The sequence below is a fragment of the Canis lupus genome, chromosome 35 (assembly GCF_003254725.2).
Source record: "Canis lupus dingo isolate Sandy chromosome 35, ASM325472v2, whole genome shotgun sequence".
NCBI lineage: Eukaryota > Metazoa > Chordata > Mammalia > Carnivora > Canidae > Canis > Canis lupus.
This window is the reverse complement of record NC_064277.1, coordinates 11889323-11910325: the sequence shown is the minus strand read 5'-3', so window position 1 is coordinate 11910325 and position 21003 is coordinate 11889323. Positions and strand designations below refer to the sequence as shown.

General features: G+C 42.3%; 1 long non-coding RNA gene across 1 annotated transcript; it reads left to right on the top strand.

The window, feature by feature from the left end:
* Nucleotides 1-763: 763 nt before the first annotated feature.
* On the top strand, nt 764-19080 carry LOC112659859 (uncharacterized). The gene is made up of 2 exons (XR_003136551.3): nt 764-1236; nt 18955-19080. It is a non-coding gene; the product is annotated as an uncharacterized LOC112659859 (long non-coding RNA).
* The last annotated feature ends 1923 nt before the right edge of the window (nt 19081-21003 follow it).

Sequence of the window (21003 nt, the reverse complement as noted above, 5' to 3'; positions counted from 1 at the left end):
AAGAGGGACTCCGGGGAAGTCATACCATTGGTATGAAAAGTATGAGCTGCAGTTTAAATAGATGGTATTGTTGTGCGCGGGGGGAATTTTTTTTTTTTTATTGTTGTTCATTTCGTTTTCCTTTTATGTCTCCGATTTCTTAGTGTTGATCCAACAAAGGGAACGCTCTCCCTCTTTGCTCCCCCCACCCCACCTCCCCACTGCGGGGGTGGGGTGTGTGTGTGTGTGTGTCAAATTATTTGGGCAGGTCGAGGAGGTCCCTTACTCCAAGCCCCCTCCCTCCCCCGCCCCTAAGGTTTTTTCTTTTTTTTTTTTTTTTTTTTGCTAAAGTTCTTTGCGTGCGCAGTGAAAAAGATCAGTGAAGCAATGGCAAGGACAGGACGGTTTAAAAAAAAAGAAGAAGAAGAAGAAGAAGAAATTGGAGCCCTTTCAGGCTCATACCCAGGGCTTTCAATATCACAGAGTGCCCACCTTCTCCCCCCACCCCCTCCCCCGACCGGGGTGCGTGCCCCCCTCCCCAGTTCAACAGCACCCACGTTAAGAAGTAGCGCGAGAGGGACGCCAGGGGGAGATGAAGAGCTACAGGGGCTGATGTTTGCTGAGAACAGAAAACAAAAAACAAAAAAAAAGAAAAACAACAACAAAAAAAGCTAAAGCCCTGGCTGCCCAAGAACCCCAAGGAAGGCAGCCTGAGATGGGAGCAGAGTGAGCAAGGGCGCCTCCTGTGACAAAGGGGTGCCCCCCCAGAAGGTTCACTTACTCCCTGCAGCTTTTCCAGATCGATCCCCGCCCCTCCCCAGCTCAAGATTTGCTTCTTGAGGGCAAAGGGGAGTTCTTGTAAAGGGTTGGGTGGATATGAAGTGAGGGTGGTGTTGGGAAGGAGGAAATGGCCATGCTGAATGAGAAGACCGCATAATACCTCACACTTAATAGCACGTTTACACTTTCAAAGCAATTTCTGTTTGCCCTTGAAATCCTAACACACACACACACACACACACACACACACACACCCGCCCCGCGCAGGACGTACCCACAGGGCAGCCACTGTGCAGTTGAATGTGCTGTAAGGTACCAAGCAAAAGAAATGTAAGGCATTGGCTTTTTCGGGTAGCCTCGTTTTTCAGGTGGGGAAAACGAGGCACCCACAGCTCCCACGCTCTACCAAAGTCCTTGCACTGTGCGGAGGAAAGCAGAGGCCAGAAGTTTAGAACATCTTCCCTGCATGGGAGAAAGGTGAGTCTACATCTAACACCTAGGGGCACCATGGAGTAGAAGCTTCCAGCATTTCTTCATCTTGTTTAACTCCAGTCCTCTCCCCAGGGTGGTGGTGGTGGGGGGGGATATTTCAAATGTGGACCCGCTTCCAGGACTCAAACCGTTCCTTCCTTCTTCTCCCTGCTTAGCCCTCACCTCTAGAATCAAAAGGACAGATTTTGCCCCAGCGGGGGAGCTGGGCACTTGGGCCCCTAGACCTCCCTGGAAGTCACAGTTGGGGAGACAGTAACGGTAGCCGTGTCAGGTGCCTGCGGAGATCTGTTCCCTGAAAGAGCCACTGTAGCAAGAGCTGGAGCTGAGGGAGAGGCAGGAACCCTCCCTCCCTCACCCACACCAGAGGGGCCTCCACCCAGGCCCCAGGGGACCCTCCCTGGGCCTTCTGCCTCTGCATAGGCTTTACTTCAGCCCAACCCTGGGGAGTTGGGGAGGGCTCCGCTTGCCCTAGAACAGGGTGTCATCAAACTGGAAGCCAGCTTTGCCCACCTCAGCTCTGGCTGGTGTGTCCCCACCTCCTCTCCCCAGCAGACCACAGGGAGAGCTGCGAAGAGCTGATGTCACATTCACAGGATCCAAGCTCCCCCCATCCCCCCCAGGGAGGGAAAGGCTGCCTAGGATCCCCGTCACCCCTTCTTTAACCTTCTGGCAACTTTGGCAAAAGCCTGGTCACAGTCAGGACCAACCTGTCCTAAGCTCCTCCTGGGAAAGGACCACCCCCGCCCTCCCCAGTGTCTCCAGGTGGAGCCTGGGTTACCCTCCAGCAGGGAAGCCCCTCTCCCTGCCACCCCCAGAGTACTGAGGCTGCCCCTGCCAGCAGCACCCAGCCATCGGGTGGAGAAGTAAAGCAAAATGAAACTGCCCACATGCCTTCCCACAGTTTCCTCTCCTCTCCTCTCCTCTCCTCTCCTCTCCTCTCCTCTCCTCTCCGTGTGTGTCATCCTGTGAATGTATTTGAATTAGAAATACAAAAAGTGGGCAGTGATCCGCCCCCACCCCTGACCCCAGGCCTTCGAGGGCCCTGTAAGTAAATGCACAGGGTTCCAGACTTGGGAGACTCCCATTGTTCCAAGTACAGTCTCGCCTCCATCTCTGAACCCTGAGTTTCCAAGATGCGCATGGGCATATACAGGGGTGTCCTGCTTTTCTCTGTGTGTCATCGGTGCGCTCTGCCCTTTCCATCCTGCTCTCTGTCTCCACCTCTGGGTGCAGCCCCCTTCCTTCTGTTGGAGGAAGGGGAAGCCCCTTTCAAGCTCAGAAAAGGCAGCTAGGGCACTGCCAGGCAGCTGCCCAGCAAGACATTTTCCCAAGAAGCAAGAGGGAGGGGGAGAAAGAACCCCAACAAACCAGTTTTACAAGCTCCAAGCTTCCACCTCTCCTCCACTTACAGCATTGCTAGAGAGGGAGGTAGGAGAGGTGGAGGTTAAAAAAGCTGAACAAAATAATACAGGCGGACATCCCACCACCCTCCACAGCCCGAACCCCACCCTCCCAAGATCTAGGAGCCACAGACCTCAGAGAGGAAAGGGAAGGGAAGAGAGAGAAGACTAAGAACATGGCTTTTTTTTTTTTTCTTCAATAGAACAGTTTGATGTTGCTGTTCTTGCTTTTGTTATTACACTTGAATACTGGAAACTATTTGATAAAGCAATTTTTTATGTATTTCTTTCTGTATCTCTTGCTATGTATTAATAGATATCTATAAATAAAACCTCCTGAGCCCCAAATGCAGATACTACACAGTAGCAAAGTGTACTGTTTTTAGCACTCCTCAGCTTTGCTCTTTCTCAACTTTTGCGTAATAAAGTTTGCAACTTTGCCAAGCCAATAAATCTGGCGTGAGATGTTGCATTTAGCTCAGCAAAAAGAACAGCCGTTAGGTTGCTTGATGATAGCGCAAAGGATGGGAAACCAGTTTATTCCAGGCACGGTGAAGCTCTCCGTGTCACCAGACTTGGTTCAATCAGGTGTAGCGTTGACTGTTTGACATTTTCCCTCTGCATCGTGCAGAGCACTCAGGCTCCCTGGTACTGCTGTGAAAGAGTGTGTACCACAGATGCTACTCCGTACTACGTTGCACACCTCCCAGGAGTCAACACGGCTTCTCCCTACAGCCCAGAATATAACGGTTGATTTAGCCAAGGAAAGAGGATGACCCTCAGGAGAGATCCATCGCCTGCATTTCACAAACATATGATGCACGCAACGCAATCTCCTTGACGCTTTCGTTCATAAGCCAATAAAAGCCAGTCTTCAGTTTCAAAGAATATGTGCAATTCTTTAACATTGCATTCCTCAAACCTGTCATCAGGTTTTCACAATGTTGTCGTACTCATGGCCACCTGTACTTTTTCACAGAATATTCTCCATTAACCGACTAATTTCTTTTACTTGAATAACTTTAAAGCAACGCACTGTTACTACTATCGGAAGCAAAAATGTACATGAAGTCATGCTTTCTATGGTTAAAGAATGTACATGAAATCATAGTTTTAATACACATTACAATGAACATAATATCGTGTATTCATTCAGCTATTGGAAATAAAACATCTTCAGCCATGTACTATCACCTTATATCCTAGCATCGAGGTACTCCCCACTCTTAGAGAACACGGTTCCTTACATGACAATGTCTTACACTTTATTGTGTTAAGAATAAGCCCTGGTTTAATTCAACTCTACTTTCAAGACCATCTCAAAATATCGCACATCAAAACTCTCATATCGGTGCACTTCAAAGAAACACGTATTCTGACATTCAGAATCTACAAAAACTAAGCCTCCCTATCTTAGAAGAGTTCCTAGTTGATATTTCCCCTTGGCTTATCGTTTTAGTGTTTTGGTATTAATCTTGTTTTCAACCCTCTACCTTGAAGTTAAATACCCTCTTCGAGTGTTTTCACTGGCATCACACACACACACACACACACACACACCCCACATGTGGACCTACAGATTGGAATGGAAGAGTAATTGTAATATTTCACACATCAGAGAGACCAAAAAATGTGTCGGCCAGTGGCTGCCTCCCCATCTTTTTCCCTTTAATTTTGATTCTATGTAATTTATGACATGTGGAACTAAAGAGACTCTGATGTGGGGCTTAAAAAAAGAACACAACTTGAGAGAGTGAGTAGAGTAGAATCGAGCCCCTTCATTAAACCTGATTTATGTAGTCATTCCTGACAAATTTTCCTTCCACATTTTTGAATGAGACAGAAAAAAAAAAAAAAAAACTCATTCTAGAGCAGGTGCCCATAAATATGATGGCTACCTTCACGTTTTCTTAGGCCAACAGCATATGTATGAGTCAGTAGGCTGCTTTCTGTGACTCCATTTCATTACTGGTTGTATATTTCTTGCTTTTTAAGAATTTCTTTTGTGGAATGGTGGTTACCAGGCTGAGGGGGAGGGCGGTGATAGAAATGGAGAGAGTTGATCAAAGTGTACAAACTTCCAGTTATAAGATGAATAAATTGCGAGGATATAATGTAGGGCATGGTGTTACCATTGACAATGCTGTATTACAAACTGGAAGGTTGCTAAGAGCATATTTAAGTGTTCTCACCACAAAAAGAAATGGTAATTATATGATGTGATGGAGGTGTTAGCTAACCCTACAGTGGTTTGCATTTGCAATATATAAGTGTATCAATGTGTACCAAATCAACACTTTCTACACCTTAAACTTACACAGTGTTATATGCCAATTATGTCTCAAAAAAGGTGAAAAGAGTTTCTTTTGCACCTCATGTATAATTACAAAACATAAGCCAAATGTCTTAGCTCTTTCTCAGCTTTTCTTCTAAGATTTATTTATTTATTTATTTATTTATTTATTTATTTATTTATGATAGACATAGAGAGAGAGAGAGGCAGAGACAGCAGGAGGGAGAAGCAGGCTCCATGCTGGGAGCCCGATGCGGGACTCGATCCTGGGACTCCAGGATCGTGCCCTGGGCCAAAGACAGGGACCCAGGGATCCCCTCTTTCTCAGCTTTTGTATAATAAAAGGCCTGTGGTGTCCTGCTGAAATTTAGAGAGCTACCCTCAGAAAGTATCCAAAAAATGACTCATTTGATATTCATTTTCATATTAGAAATCAGAATGCAGAAAGCTTCTATTATTTTATTTCTCCAATTTCATACATATATATGTTCATTGAGCCCCCACTGGGTGTTAAAAGTAATTTTAGGTACTTTGTGTGTTCCAATGGAAAGGTCCAGTGGATTTTGTATTCACAGGTCAATAAACTGGGATGGGATTAATAAAAATCACCAGAAAAAAGCAAAACTGGGAGTGCATGGGAAGGATGATCACTGAAGTGGGGGAAGCTAAGACATTTATAAACAAGCAAAGGCTGTGACCATTCCAGGCACCAATGATTCAAGAAGTAATCCTGGAATGAAGGAGGCCAAATGGAGGATCTAAAAGAAAGCAGGGAAGATCTTCAAAGATGAGTGGGTTTGGGATCTGAGACAAAGGACAGGAATTGGCTAAGAAGGTGAAGGGAAGTCTAATGAGATGATTTGGTTATTGGATTTACAGTTTCAGGGGGACCAGATGGTCGATGATGAGATAGAGAAAGATTGTGTAGGTGAGGTATGTGGTCAGTGTGTCCCACACCCCTGTAATGTACCAGTAGGATGTAGAATGTCTACAGTTTCACACTGTGGTTTCTGAAGTCCTGATGGACATTGGCCACTAGGAGGAAAAGCCACAGGAATCATGAGGAACTCCTTCCAGTGCATAAGCTCAAATGATGTTGACAGTTCATTGTGTAGACTATGTCGCCATTAGAAGGTCTGGATTCTATTTGTATTTGAAAATATTAAATGAGTTAAAATTATTCCCACATTTTGCAGTTCCCCTTTTTGGACTCAGCCATTTTCGGGGGGGGGGGGATGCGGAATGTGTTCACTATGGAGTTCGAGACTCTGCTCCTTCAGTGAGAAAAAATTTAATGCAAGGATTATTTTTGTTATTCCTATCTGCTGCCTACCTACCAGTAACAATTCAACCCTCCCTTTCTAAACTATCACTCTGACCAAAGTACATTTCTTTTCAAATAATCATTTTTCCCCAAATCTGAATATGCAGTGAAAAAGGAAAGAATATTCATTGCGGTTGTCAACATAGGGGGAAAAAATTAGGGGAAAAGTGGGTTACATTTTTAAAGGGGCATTTGGATTCATTTAAACATGCAAATTTAATTTCACAAGCTCCAGAATATATTTAACGCTAAGGATTGTGTTTTATTTGGCATTTGTGCTTTTTTCCATTTGTTCTTTTGATGAAAAAAAAAAAAAAACTTTTGGAGTGGTTACAAGAATAATTTTCCTGGAAATTAATGTCTTTACTCTTTTTTTTTTTTCTGTGAAGCTTAAAAAACTCCTGCATACTTTTTCTTTTAATATTATTTAACATTTATTGATTAACTGTCTTTCCCTGACTGTAGTTTTTACTAAGGACAGTGAGCTAAGACAAAAGACATTGAAGTACAATTCTTTCCTACATATGACTCACAAGAGCAAAGAATGCAGAGCGGTGACGTCGTGTTTGTTACCACCTTAGGTTTATTTATTTTAGAGAAATATGGGAAAGGGAAAACTGCAGTAAAATGAAGGAATATAGGAGGTATCTACTTATGGCTGAATTTCAGGCCACTGGAGGTCTTCTGGGAAAGCAGTACTGAAGGTTCCTTTTTAAAAAGAAGGGAGGGGTGAGGAAGGGGGTACGGGAAAAGGGAAATCGAGGGCAGAGGGCCAGGGAGGAGAGGCTGGGGGGAGAGGGCCAGGCAGGGAGCTGCACCCCATTCTCATTACCCCCCTTCCTGGGATGTGAGGGAAGCAGGGAAGCATGAGTTAGAGAGTTTAGAAACTGATAATGTTCATATAAAGCCCATTATCTTGCTACAAAGTGGAAAAGATTTTGTGAGCTGCAAAGTAGCTTGTTGAAAGCCTTTTTTTCCCCAAGTTGTTTCAAGACTAGTCAGGGAGAGCTAACATTTTCTAGATAAAGAATTTTAACAGCATTGTTTCTTTCTGGCTGTTCTTTCTCCCCCAACATCCATTCTATTTTTATACACTATCTGGACAAAACTATCTTTTTGGACTAATGACCAGGTCTCTGCACCAGAGGCCTCCTTTTCTTCAGTACTCTCCCCAAGCCCCTCCCCCTTCCAAGGAGCATTTTTGCCACTTTCTGGTGACTTGGACCCCACAGAATGGGACAAAGAGTACAGGTTCCCAACGTGCACAGAGATTCCAAACCCACTTCCCCCCCCTCGATTGGTTAGCATCCTCTTAGAGCTGTGGACCTATGGACTGTTTTCTTTCTGGTCTCAAAAGATGATCCGTGAACATGTAGAACATTTTAATCCTGATTATGTTTTCAGTTTCTCTCAATCAAGGCTGTTCTTTATTCTTTCTCTTTATGAAACATAAATATGATGTTGCTTCAAAACCCTAGCTATGTAATGGAAAAAATGATAATTAAGAAATATATTCTCAGTAATTTTTTGAAGGCTTCCAGAGAACAGGGAATCTACAAAGGGCAACCACCCCAGGAGGAGCTACCACCTGCTCTCTGAAGAACAGAGGGGGATAAAAAATTGGAAAGTGAAACAATGGGGCAAAGTGACCCCATCTAAAATTTAGTCAGAATGCCAAATTATGAGAACACCCAATTCTTAGGAAAGTGAAATTCCTAATGATGACATGGTCCATGCAGAAGTTATCCAGCTCAGCAGGAGCTGGTGTGAACTAAATGGACAACCCCGCCCTCACACAGACAAAAGACTTGACCTCTCCATCTACCTCCTCCCGTTTATAAGATGGGGAGCCATCACCTGCTATTTATCTCAAGATGCCTAAGCAAAAGTGCTCAGTGGAGGCAGGATGTCAAGGAAAGGAGATAGCCATATTGATTGGAAGAGCTTAACGAGTGAAGTATATGCAGAGATCCACTTGGGATTCTTTTTTTAGTCAAGGATCCGCTAAAAGAGGCAAGAGCAAGACACTTCACCAATGCATCATGCCAATACAAGAAGTGGAGAGGACAAGGACAGAGGAAAAAGTTCTGTCTAAGCTACCACTACTGGATCTTGACTAGGACCGGGGAGGCGGGGTGGTGGGCAGGGGGGACAGAGGACACTTAATATGAAAATCATAAGTAATAGCAGAGATCTTCAATGTGAAAAGTCAAAAAACCTGAAACCTAAGAGACAGTGTACACGAGCATTGGCAGGAGGGTTAGTTCAGACACTGAGCATGTGCCATCTTCCTCATTATAAGTGAAAACAGCACTCGAGCTGTGAAGTGGCAGTAGAGAAAACATAGTCTGCAAATATCTAAAAAGGACAAGAAAATTATTCTGAGAGGAAAGTCCCTTTTATTTTAATCTCCTGTAATTGTTTCCTGATCTGGGGTGAAGTTTGTTCTAGAAATGTTCAACTGGGCTGCAGAGACGCTAAACTAATCACAGATAAAGCAATGCGCTAAAATGCCGTAAGCAGTTAGCTAGAGAACAAAGAATCTCAATTTTCCAATTTAGGACAGCGTTAGGGGAAAAGAGTCACATACTATTCAGCACAACAGAGTATGGAAAAGGTTATTGTGGTGTATAAAGTCATTAATAACAAAAGAAATATGCTATTAAGAAGATTGGGTTATCACAGAATAGAAAGAAAGAAGTTCACTCTCCTGATTTTCCTTTTTGTTAAAAGATTTATTTTTCTGAAGGGGGAGTGGGGGGGTGGGAGAGGGAGAGAGAGAATCTCAAGCAGACTCCTCACTGAGTGCAGAGCCCAGTGCGAGGCTAGACTCCAGGACCCTGAGATCATGACTTGAGCCGAAATCAAGAGTCAGCCACTCAACCGACTGAGCCACCCAGGCTGCCCCCAGTCTTACATTTTTATACCATTAAAATTCATGTCAATGCCAAAAAAGCAGAGCTAGTGCTGCTTCTCTTCACTGAGATTGCAAAGACCTTTTTATCAAAAAAAAGACCCTTTTATCATTCTGCTGGAGTTGTTGGGGGTTTTTTCTTTCTTTCTTTTTTTTTTTTTTGCAAGCTTTAGTTCACTCCAGAAACTAGCTTTTCTCTTCCTTTATTTTGCTGCAGAATTATTTTTTTTTTGCAGATAGATTAAAGCCATCTTTACATCTGTACTTGGTTATAGTCTTCTCCTTACATTTTTTATGTAGGTTTTTTTATAAGCAATTCCAATAAGACCTCTTCCTGTTTAGTTACACAGATTTCTACCCTTTTCCTTATTCCTCCAAATTAGTTTTGACTGGCTATCTTATCATTGTACTTTTTTTGAGTCATATTTTTATCTTCCCATTCTTCTCGAACACTTTCCCTTTTAACAGTCACTGGAGGTTTATCTCTAATTTTTACCGTGAATTTTGAAATCTACTTTCTAGGAAGCCCTGATATCTGCGGGCCATCGTTCTGGATTTTCCTTCTTTCACTGTTGAAATGAATCACAGGTCATTAGTTTCACTTACGGCTTTTATCATTTTCATTTCACCAGTCAGCTTTTCTTCTTCTTCGGCTCGTTTTCCAAATGACAGCTCTCTGAGAAATGGCTGTGCAAGAAAATGCAGAGCAAGTGTGTATGAGGTTGGTTGAGAGAGGGAAATCTGTTCTCAGATACCCTGCCTTAGCCCAATTTATCTGGAACTAGCCCAATTCCGATCTTTGTCTGACCCCTGACCCCATCCCTCCAGCTTCTCTTATGTGTCAGAGATGGGAGTAGCTGGCTGCCACCCTGGTTCATGGACCACTTTATCTTCCACCCCAACACGCTGTCTCATCCTCCCGGCTCAGCTCGGCCTTGCACAGCCAGGTCCCCTCCTTTAACTGACTACCTACCACTGAGCTTCTCTGGGGAGCCTCAGGAGGCAGAGCTCATGGCCTACCCATTTCATTTTCTAGGGACCATTTTTGTAGGGTGCACCTCTCCTCCTTGCCTCTGGTCCTAGTGTGCGGAGTGAAAAAAGCACTGAGCTTGAATTGAAAATAGAATTTGCACTGCGGTCTGAAAAAAAGACACCATTCCTGTCTTCTTAGATCCTCAAGGCAGTGGGAGAGACAGCCAAACAAGTAAATGGACAAATAAACAAAAATTGACAAGTGCTGCTAAGGGCTATGCAAGCAGAGACCAGGATGATTTTATGACTATGAACTTGGGAGGTTAGCTGCAAACCCTGCCAGAGGGAGGAAAAGGGGATAGAAACATAAAAATTCAAATAGAAAGGCAGTATTCTTTAAAAAAAAAAAAAAAAAAAAAAAAAATAGGCCAGGCACCAAGCTTTATAAACGACTCAAGCCTTCAAACTGGCTTTTTTTTCTTTTTTTTTTTTTTTTAGATTTTATTTATCGATTCATGAGAGACACACACAGAGAAAGAGGCAGAGACACAGGCAGAGGGAGAAGCAGGCTCCTGACGTGGGACTTGATCTCAGGACTCTGGGATCAGGACCTGAGCCAAAGGCAGATGCTCAACCACTGAGCCACCCAGGTGCCCCTCAAGCTGGCTTTTGCAGAGATTTTTAAGTATAGGATGTAAAGGAAAAGTAAGTGTATATGCGGCATAAATAAAAAAGGAATATATGGCTGTGAGTGTTTTACAAAGGGAGTGTGGCCCTGCATCAGAGATTGAAGACCCTCTAGGACCCTCAGGAATTCCGCCAGGCGTATTGCTGCAAGGACAAAGACTAACATCAAGCATCTTTTTGAGCTAACACATTTCAAGGAAAGGAAAGGAAATGACTGGCCTTCCGGTGGCCCGAGAAAAGCAGCAATCTCTGAGAATTCATGTGGTTTGCTGAATTTTAATCTGTAGGAAATATTCCAGGAGGTTACCTTACCATTTATTACAAATAGTAAGGGTTGCCAACAAACGTTGTCAGCTGCAGGCTATCCAAGGTTAACTATACCAACAATGAGCATTGGAGGGATACCTGGATCCCAATAATTGGACCCCAGTTGGGGTCTTCTGCTTCTCCTCCTAGGTACTTTCTAGCTAGTTCTTACTGGAAATAAGAGAGGAGACACAATTTAAATCAGTTAATTTTCTAACTCATTAAGTGTTCTAGCAAAAAAAGTTTGTACACAGGAAATTAGACTAACACCCAGCATTATAATAATGGAATAATCTGCATTTTAATTCATAACCAAGTCCCAACATTTCATTCCTCATCATTCCAGATAATCAAGAGTCCAAAAATAAAAATAAAAATCATATGTCTGTCCTCCGACGGCCACCTTAACCATGAGGGGCCCCAGAGTGGTGGGAAGAGCATGGTGTGGAGGATCACAGCAAAGCCCAGCATACACGTCCTCATTTGGAAAAGGCAGGTGGCAATCCCAACCTTCAGGCCCTTGGCATCTATCAAGCCATTGTCTTCTGAGCTCTTCTACCCCTAGGCCTGGTCCAACTCCATCTCTCTCAGACACATCCCTTCCTTTGCCAGTTCCTGAAATATTGGAATTTCCCGGGTTCTGCCCTTGGCTTTTTCCTTTCCTCACCCAACAGAAGCCTTCTGCTTAATTCTATCCATGTTTTTTTGCCTTCGGATCTCTATGAATTGACCACTCCCAAATTTGTTTCTTACTAATTACATAACCTTGCACAAGCTACTTATCCTCGCTCTATGTTTCTGTTTCCTCATCTGTGAAATGTGGAAAGAGTCGCACTCACGCCATCTATTGTTGTAAGGACTAAATGAGTTCATATAGGTAAAGCATGTGGAAGAGTTAGCACATAGTCAGTGCTCAATAAATATTACCTGTTGTATGATCACCATCCTTCTGGTTGCCCAAGCCAGACACCGGGTTCTCTTTCACCCTTCCTTCCCAGTCCTATCAATTCTATCTCCTGGTAACATTTCCACTTGTGGGATTGCTCAAGAATCTCATGACTGGTTCCTGCCACCAGTCTCAACCGTTCTCCGTGAGGCATTCACCACTTAGCAAGACAACTTACTAGACACTTCAGGAAAAAGTTTCATGGGGAGAAAATTAGGCTAACCACCAGCATAATGATCAGAAGAACACATGAATTTTTATTTAGAGGGAGTTCCCTGTCCCTCCTTCCTTATCAATCCAGATCATCAAAAGCACAAAAACAAACCAAAATAATCATATGCCTTGATTCAAAATGCTGACAGATTCATTTTTTTTTAAAGTACAAAACTAGTTCTATTTTTTTCCCCTACTTGAAATCCTTCACCGATTTCCCACAGTCCTCCGAGGAATCTAAACTCTAAAATGGCCTTGCCCCCCAGCCATATGTATGCAAGCAGTGTCCTTGACTGGGTCAGGTTCTCTGGTGCCTGCAGCAGTTGCTTTGTGTTTGTGGGGGGGTTGTCCCTGGCTTCTGCACCAGTGTTTCAAGACTCAGGATGGATGCCACCCCCTTGGGGGAGTCTTCCTCAAAACACCTCCACGCACATATCTACCAAGCTGATACTGAAGCTTGTCATCCTCTGGCTAAGATTAAGTGGAGGTGCCCCTCCTAAGCGCGCCCATATAATGACTCTGTACAGACTTCTTGCGCAACCCTTAGCTACACCCCATTATAACCACCAGTTATTCTCCTGCCTCACCTTTGAGACTGTAAATTCCTTGGCGTGAAGGAATGCACTTTATTCATCTTTGTTTCCCTTCCCTCACACAGTAACTTACTTTTAGAAAGTACTTGGCAAAACAGATTTTTAAATACAAATTGAATTCACAATGGACATAAAGCTCCCAGCTAACAGTCACACAGTTCCCTCTCTTTCCCTTGGTAGAAATCGCCAGCTGGATGAACGTTCTCCCTCCTAGGGATTGTCCTGAAACTATCAACATCTTTGTGTAAATAGCAAAATCTTTGTGTGCCAGGATTCTCTTTTTTTTTCACTTGTGTGTGTATACACACGCAGGCGTGCCCATGTGCACTTGTGTAGCAAACATACACACTCCACCTCTTTGACGGCCAGGAGTCACTTTGCACTTTAACCAGCTAATGAAGAAAGGAGATTTGAATATAAGGTGTCTGTCCTTAAATGTCCCTTATGATATGTTTCCAAAACTAGCGTTTGTTTAGCCTACCTGAAAGTGTTTGCCCCATATGCTGTTATAAAAGAGTGGGAAATTTTATATTTATAGGGTGACTTATCATCTTCATTGTCTATTATTCAGAGTGGATATGTACTTGGTTTTAGTTCATTCTGGAAATATTGAAGTACAGTGTATTATGGACCAGGTAGTATTCTCGTATTCAGTCGTGAACAAGACAGTCCCTGATCTCACGTCCTGAAATTCTAACTGGAGTCCAAAGGGTGGGGGGAAAAGTGAATTTTGGTTACAGGAGAGAAGAAAAGTGCTAACTGCAGATCTGCTGTGTCAAGTGAGAGATGTCTATTTTAATCAAAATTTTATAACAAAAGAAATATGTGTAACCACGCCAAGTCTCTCTCTTCAAAAGTCATGCCAAGACTCCTTCTCATCTCTCTCCTGCCTCCTTAGTGACAAATGGCTTCAAGGCCAAAAATGACTCATCGGGACAGTACTCTGTTCGTGTAACATGTAAGGAAGCATATGTGCAAAGGAAGCACAGGGATGCCAGCAGCAAGCAGCCAAGTGGGGGGCCCTGGGGCCATATAACCAATTTCTGAGCAAGAGCCCTTTGAGGGACTCCATGAGTAACACTAGCTCTGTTCTTGGGATCAAAGTTTTTGTTGTTGTTGTTGTTGTCGTTGTTGTTTTAGATTTATTTGTTTATTTTTGAAGGAGGTAGGGTTGAGGGGCAAAGGGTGAGGGAGAGAGAGAATCTTAAGCAGACTCCTTGCTGAACAGGGAGCCAGACTTGAGGCTCAATCCCACCCGCCCTGAGATCAGGACCTAAGCCAAAATCAAGAGTCTGACAGTTAACCAACTCAGCCACCCAGGCACCTAGGAATCAAAGGTTTTTGAGATTGCATAGTGTCCTGGTGTACCACTAAACATTTGGATCTAGAAGGAAATTGACTAGTAATTTATTTAATTCACATGATGGGTCTCTGGGGACCCATATACCAGGAGAAAGAAGAAAAACTTCAAAAATTTTTCTAGCAGGCAAGACCCAGTCCTCCTACCAAAGAACCAGAATTATTCCCTAAACCCAAACAATGTAACCAAAACATTACTGAGAATAGAGTTAGAAGGCTTGCATGGAATCCCAGATCTGACATGGACCAGCTATTTGTCTTGTAGAGTTGGCCTCTCTGATCCTTGGTTTCCATCCACATGGGTCAATGGGATGCCTTACTAGTTATGATGGAAGTCAAATGAGACAAGGATTTTTAAAGCACCCAAAACAGTGCCTGATTCAGAGTAGGTATGTATGTGGTTTTAGTTCATTCTGGAAATACTGAAGCACAGTATATTATGAACCAGGTAGTATTCTAGATGTGTGGCAACACAGTTGTGAACAAAACAGTCCTTGATCTCATGTCTTTAAATTCTAACTGGAGGAGAAACACAAGAAACAAGAATTTAGGCTAAATTAAAATGAACATTTTGAAGATAAATTGCCACTTTTCCATCAGGAAGCTATGTTCTTTCACTAGGGACTTTGCATGATTTATTAAATACGCCCCATGTACTTTGATGGCATGACAAGGCTCTGTACTAATATGCAACCAATTTTCTCTTGAAGTCATAGAGCCTTTTATTAATAAGTTCTTAACTGGGGGGCCTGGCTGGCTCAGTTGGTGGAGCTTGTGGCTCGTGATCTCTGGGTTGTGAATTTGAGCAGAGATTACTTAAAAAAAATCTTTAATTTTTTTTTTTTTATGATAATCATAGAGAGAGAGAAAGAGAGGCAGAGACATAGGCAGAAGGAGAAGCAGGCTCCATGCACCGGGAGCCTGACGTGGGATTCGATCCTGGGTCTCCAGGATCGCACCCTGGGCCAAAGGCAGGCGCCAAACCGCTGCACCACCCAGGGATCCTAAAAAAAAAATCTTTAAAAGGAAAATTTTTTTTTTCAGGTATCTCAAATTTTTATTTTATTTTATTTTATTTTATTTTATTTTATTTATTTTAGTTCAATTTGCCAACATACATATAGCATAACATCCAGTGCTCATCCCATCAAGTGCCCCCCTCAGTGCCCATCACCCAGTTACCCCCACCCCCAGCCCACCTCCCTTTCTACCACCCCTTGTTCGTTTCCCAGAGTTAGGAGTCTCTCATATTCTGTCTCCCTCTCTGATATTTCCCACTCAAAGGAAAAGTTCTTATTGCTAATTGCCTTGCAGCCCAGTGTTAGTATTTATCTGTATCTAAATGAAAATCCATTAAAAGTAGTTGCATTTCAAACTCCAACTTTAGCTGGTTAATACTTCTATGGGATGTGGTGTACATATTCACAACTCACTGGTCAAAAGACAATTCATTTAATCACTTTGAAAAATGGACCAAATATTTCTTTTAAAAGCAGAGAGTTTTTGTTGTTGTTTGATTTTGTGGTGGGTTTTCTTTTCAAATGTCTCTTTGAGGATACATTCTTTTTTAAAAAGAGATTTTATTTATTCATGGAAGACACACAGAAAGAGGCAGAGACATAAGCTGAGGAAGAAGCAGGCTCCATGCAGGAAGCCCAATGTGGGACTCGATCCTGGGACTCTGGGATCATGCCCTGAGCCAAAGGCAGATGCTCAACCACTGAGCCACCCAGGTGTCCCTTCTGGTGGGTTTTTTGTTTACTTGTTTATAATAGTGAAGACAAAGGGGGGGGTAACAGACAAAATATCAGCCAGATGAAGCAGAAACCAAGGGTAACACAAAGCCTATGAAAAAGCTGCCCTTTATGTAGTAAATACCACCCTGTCAGTGGTATTTAACACACATGGCTTTTCTACTGTTTGACCACTTCTCTCTTTCCATTAAAGTTGATGGTGCTGTTTTGTACAGCCCTTTACTGTCCTCTTGGTTTTGGGGTGTTGAATGTGTGGTCTCTTCAGATAAATGAAGTAGAGAGAGCAAAGTTGAGACTATGGTTCATAGAGGAAATCCCCCCCTTAATAAATCCATGCTCTGTGATATAAAGCTGTACTATAAAGATGCCGTTATTAATATTAAGAAACACGTGGGCAGAAAAGATTGTCTTAGTCACTGTTTACTTTCTTTACCTCCTTTTACTCCCGCAGCTCATCTTCCCTCTACCTCTCCCATCTTCCATCCCTGAGGACACAGTCATGCCGTGCCTTCTACTTAGAAAGAACAATCTCTCTTCAGTGATCTCCCTTCCAACCTGCTCAGTGAATTTAAACAAGAAACTCATATAATTTCTCTTTTTCCATATTCTCACCTCACTTGAGAAAAATGGTTATCCCATCCTTCAGGACCATTACTTGAAATCCCACTTATTCGCACCTGCATCTATTACCTACACACACTGAAGTGAGGAGTTTAAGAAACTTTTTCAAGTTTATCCAGTTATCAGAGCAATGGATTTAAGCCCTAGTTGCTCTCATTCTAAACCCCAGGCTCCTAATCACAAGCCCCTGCTCTAAACCATAGTGCTTTAGGTGCCTGGTTTTCTTCTCTCAGCAGAGCCCTTGGAATCTTGATGAGCAAAGACCTGGCCCTAAGAAAGATCAGAATAATAGGATGCTTACCAGAGCTTGCATACATCTTATGTTTCCATTAGATGTTACTCTTTATTCTTTACTCATTAGAAACTCTTGAGTGTCACAGGTCAAAATTGTTATATAGGATCTGTTGACATATGACATTTTGTTTCTCAATAAAAATTAAATGAAATGTTTCTGTGACGTTCAAAAAAAAAAAAAAGTAATTCAGTGACTTTAAATCTAAATCTAAGGAGAGTTAGACCTACAGGATCACTTCCCCTTCCACTCTTTTTAAAAATCAAGACAATGGCGTTGTCATTTAAAATGCAAAGGTCAGTTCACAAAGACAACTTCTAAGAGAAACATTCCTGTCTTTTGTTAACAAGGAACTGGAAAGGATAGAGAAAATGATTGCACTGAAATTAAGAAGGCACTCAGAAAAGGAAAACACAGCAAAGAAATATGAGGAGACTGTAACTCTCATGAAAGATGTCCAGAATAATCCATTTAACCCTCTCGTTCAAGATCTCACAGTGTTTGTCTAACTGTGGGCCAGGCATCAATAATGGCCAAAGTGATTTATGGTGGTGAAAGATTTTTCTGGGAGCACTCTGATGATGGAAATCGAGTATTAGGAAGATAGAAACCTCATTGCAAACTCAGAGTAGTGGGCTGGACAATGTCAACAGGGTGAAAAACAAGCCCTCTCTGGGAATGCCTTGGACCCTGGATGAGGACAGAGGTAACAAACAGACCTGGGGTGTGTTTTTGTCCTCCATCAATAATTTGCATCTGTACATCCATCGTGTATTCTTTTTGTGCTAAGCCCTCAAGAAAATTCTTCCTTTGGTTTTGGTAGATGTGTTTGTGGGTATATAATACAGAAAAGGGTTTCTTTTGGAGACTGGACAAACTATGTTTCCTAGATTTATCAAAAAAAAATTGTGTACTGAGCAGGGGAAATTCAGAAACACAGCGTGGCTGCTTAGGGATCTGGAATGAGGTCACTAGCTAGTCTGAGAGTGAGTTTTCTGAATATTGTTTGTCAAAAAATGCAGTGCATTTTCTATTATCTACACAAACCATTTCTCAAAATTCTGGCCAAGGAAACATTAAAAATGCTAATCATGCTAAGAGGATTGGACTGTCTTCTTCACAGTTTTATGGTCTTCTCTACAGAGGATTGTGCACATTGGCTCCTGATAATTTCCCAGAAATAAGAAAGCACATGTAAACAACTCACCTCCCACAATCCCACTCACTTTGAATTGTGCTCTAGGTTAAAAATAAACATTTGGGGAAGTGGGAGAGCACAAACATCACCAGGTGGTTCATGTATGCATCTACTTATGAGTCTCTCCCTCTTCCTTCACTAATTGACATTTACCCCTTGCTTTAGTCCAAATGTAGAACCATTTCTGACCGATTTTTGCCTCAACAGGAGAGTGAGGTCCATTCTGGTGGAAGCCAGATCCACACCTTGACCCACTCTGACTTAAAATGTGTCCAGGGTTCCACAAAGTCCCAGAATGCCCCCCAGGCAAACCACTTGTTCCCTCAGGGTACCCGACCTGTCTCTGCTATCTTGAACTACTGGATTCAGGCTTTTATTCATGCACCTCAATCCCAATATGTGCATTTTGCTTTAGTGAACAAATAATCCGAACACTTCATTCTCTTGCAAAGTATTCATTCAAATTACATAGCCATAGATTTTCCCCTGAAATATTTGTGCAAGTAGTCAACCTTAAAAAATCCTGATAACCCTGGGGCAATTAGGTGGACTTGAGCTCTCTGAAACAATTGTTTGTGGAGGCATTTTTACAAACTCAGTACAGTTTCATTGTAACCCTAGAGCTGTCTGTTCAGTTTTATTGGTTCTGTTGATGCCCTGCATCTTTACCCCTCAACTCCCAGAATTTCTCCTGCTGGGGATCACTACAGGACAAATTCTGTTGGCCCACCTGTGTCTGTACTCCATCCCATTCAGAGCAGCCTGACCATTCTCTGGAACATCTTTCCCTTTTGACCTTCCCTTAACCCTGGCCATCATGTTCTCTGGTAGGCCTCCTTTGCTGCCAAGAAGCTTTCAGAAATTTGGAACATCTTTCTCAAATACACCCTTCTCCACCTCATCCCAGATGAAACCTGGATTTCCCCTGATGACATCATTTTTCCTATAATCCGCAAGGTGAGTCTTCTCATTCCCCACACACCCTTTCCCCAGCACCTTAGAGTTAGGATAATTGTGGCTGTGAAATCTATCCACCTTTGTCCAATAACACCTTGTCCCCTCATTGTCAGTTTTACATACCCAACTAAGTCTTGATACCTGTCCACTTAGAGTTGTCCTCTGCATTGTTGGGGAGCATCACTACTATTGTGAAATTTTAAAATAAAGCCCTGCCACCCCCTTGGAGCATGCATGCTACATGGAGTCGCCCATGTGAAGAGCCACTCCACAGTAATGAACACTTGGGAATTTGCAGTGTGTGTGCTTGTATCTTTCTATTTGAAGATCACTTTGAAAACAGATCTTGTTTGCTTAGTCTCTGTCTCCTGGATGTGTATAACATGGCTCAGCTGGTTGACAATCACCTCAGTTTTAGTTGCTTGAAGAAAGCCACTTCTCTCTTTGAGGTGTTTCCCCAAAGCAGGATTGAAAAAAAATGCCCCACCAATGAATTTTAATGAATCCAGAGTATTCCATAATACTCCACAATTCCCCAATAAGTGGACACTTGAGTCACTTCAAATTTTTCATGTAAACACCACAGTAGCAATCATCATGGAAACATAACTTTGCATAATGTGTCTGGTTATTTTCTTAGAAGAAATTTCCAGAAGTAAGACATGGGGTCAAAGTCTTTGAATGTTTATAGCTTCTGACAAATATTGACACCTTGCTTTCTAGAGTGGTTGTAACAGTTTACACTCCATCAGCCCTGGTGGAGTGTCTCACCACACCCTTTTTTTTCTATGTAATCTTTTAAACAAATCTTTGCAGAGCAACCACCCAGACTGGAGCAAAAAGAGCTAGGATTCTGGGAGGGTAGTCTAAGTCCAAATGAGGATTTGCCAGCATGCTTGGTGTGATAAAGAGTTTAAAAAGAGCTTGACAATATGATAAAGACAATTAGTGCTATAAAAAAATAAAGGCAATCAGAAACTCCAGGGCATGAGGGGGCAAAAGACTGTAAAAGACATATCATCATAAAACATGACCTGGTTTTGAGGGAAACAATATTGACATGGTCACGGTAATGTAATAATTTAACTTTAAGACGCTATCTAATGGCTTGAGTAGGATGGGAGAGGAGAGGCAGGTATGTTGCAAGAGAGCTAAAATTTCATTTGTCACTTCAGAGACCAATAATTAAGGTATAAAAGTGACAAAAATAGCAAAAGCAATGTAAGCTTATTACTAAGAGATATGAAAATAAACATGAGAAGAAACAAAGAGGTAAGTGCTTGCCTTCAGAGACTGGGAATCAAGAGTAGGGGGAAGGCAAGAAAGCCTACTGATTTTCATTACAAGACCCTTTTAACCATAAGCATTTTTTTTTTAAGATTTAATTTATTGATTCATGAGAGACATAGAGAGGCAGAGACATAGGCAGAGGGAGACACAGGCTTCCTGCAGGGGGAGCCCAATGCCAGACTTGATCCCAGGACCCCGGGATCACGACCTGAACCAAAATCAGATGCTCAACCGCTGAGCCACCCAGGTGTCCCAACCATAAGCATTTTAGCTTTGATAAAAGATATTTTATTAGTATTCTAAAACATTATTTGAAGCCTTTATTGATTTTTTTAAATTGTTATTATTTTGAATTCCTATTTTTATAAGTCTGTCAGAATTACACGCTGCTTTTATAACTTGTGTGTTCATGTACTTTATCAAGAGGTGTTACTGGTTTTCCAATAGACTTGTAAAAACTTTTTATATATTTGTCTACCACACTTGCTGGAAATACTTTACCCAGCTTGTTGTTTACTTTGTATTTTGTTTCTAGTGTTGGATGGAATGTAGCCAAATACCGATTTTTGCCCTTTTTTTTTTTTTTTTGAAATTCCAAATTCATCTGCATTTTATTTAAGATTTAATGTTTTA